Genomic DNA, 1679 nt, shown 5'->3' on the forward strand with positions numbered 1-1679 from the left:
CCATTTCCTTCTCCAATGCATGAAAGTGAAAAGTGAAAGTGAAGTCGCTCAATCGTGTCCGACCCTCAGTGACCCCCATGGACTGCAGCCTACCTGGCTCCTCTGTCCATGGGATTTTCCAGGCAAGAGTACTGGAGTGGGGTGCCATTACCTTCTGGGACAAGCTCATTAGCATGCCTGAGTCCATTGAGGGGGGAGGAAGGGCCTTTTTCTTTTTTTTGGGGATCTTAGTACCCTGACCAGGGATCAAAACCATGCTGCTTGCCTGGGAAGCTGGGTGTCTTAATCCCTGGACTACCAGGGAAGTCCAGGGAGGGTCTTAAAACAGACCCTAGTGGTGCTTTGGGGTCACTACTTGTCATTTTTTAAAATTTCTTTATTAGCTGCACTACATGGCATGTGGGATCTTAGTTCTCTGACCAGGGATTGGAAACACGGATTTTTAACTACTAGAGCTTCAGGTAAGTTCCCTCTAAGTGTCATTGCTGAGGGAAGCAGGGCAGGACCCCAGGTCAAGCAAGCTTCTCTCTCCTCTGTGCCCTCCTACACTTCCCGTCTCTAATCCTTGCTCCTGTCCCATTATCCTGGGCACTGAACCCTGGTCATTCCTGTACCAGAGCTTCTGGCTAACTAAGGACTGGGGTTAAAGGAGAAGAGAGGGTCACAAAACCCCCTCAACTGCAATTTCCACTGCTCTTTGGGTAGGAACCCGGAACACTCAGCTGCAGTCACCAGAAAGGGCCCTGAGGAAGGGGGGCGGGATTCCCATCAGGTTTAGAAAGGGACATCTGGGCCTCCAACCCAAGGCTTTCTGTCCCTAAAAATGCAGAACCTTCTCTAGCCCTTACCCTGAAGGCCAGCAGGTGGCAGCACCATCAGGCATTTCACAACCAAAACTAAACCGAAACAGAATTGTTTTTTTTTTCTTTTTTGGTTTTGTTTATGCAAATAGTTCATTCCCTACAACCTTCCTCCCGGAATGGTCACCCCTTCCCCCTCCACAGTCCCTCCCTCCCCCTTCCCTCCTCTGCGTGACCCTGCTCTCTCTGCACCCAGACTGCATGAAGACGCTGTCACAAGAGTCAGGGATCCAACAACAGGCCTTGAGAAATGTGAGTAAGCCTGGTGGGGACCAAGGAGGGAGGGAGACACCAGAGGGGACGATCCTGGGCACTGGGGGCCTCCTGTCCCAGACTTACTCAGGGAGCTGGGAGCACCCTGACCCTCCCCATACACCTTATCCCTCCAGTGTGCCCACACGTGCACACTCGCAAATGCATGCCCCATCTCTCCTCCCAAGGAGAAAGGAGGCTCAGACCCAGGAGGTGAGTCCGCACTGCCTTCCTCCTCCAGCTCACAGGGAGCAGCAAGGTGGGGGTCGCGGGGGGGTGGTCCCTCCCTCGGCCTAGACAGTCAGCCTCTGTGCCTGAGACACTCTTCCATAGGTGGTCTCTCCCAGAGGCCTTGCTGAGCATGTGGGAGCCATTTCAGAGACCATGATTAGAAACCCCCTCCCTCAGTTCACTGGTCCCAAGCCAGCCCAATTCCTGGAAGGGGAGCAGAGTGATGCAACGGGGCAGGGAGGAGGCTGGGGAGAGAGGTGGGGGCAGCACGATGACCTCTGGACTGGACACTGGCCTGGGGAGGCACACCCAGTGCAGTAGCTGCAGAGACCAGCC

The 1679-nt window shown here is 54.6% G+C and overlaps 1 protein-coding gene across 1 annotated transcript in view; it reads left to right on the forward strand.

The window, feature by feature from the left end:
• Positions 1-1679, forward strand: part of C1R (complement component 1, r subcomponent) — a 13038-nt gene that overhangs the window by 1156 nt on the left and 10203 nt on the right. The window lies entirely within an intron of this gene.

Source organism: Bison bison, unplaced genomic scaffold (assembly GCF_000754665.1).
Source record: "Bison bison bison isolate TAMUID 2011002044 unplaced genomic scaffold, Bison_UMD1.0 scf7180017864213, whole genome shotgun sequence".
NCBI classification, from domain to species: domain Eukaryota; kingdom Metazoa; phylum Chordata; class Mammalia; order Artiodactyla; family Bovidae; genus Bison; species Bison bison.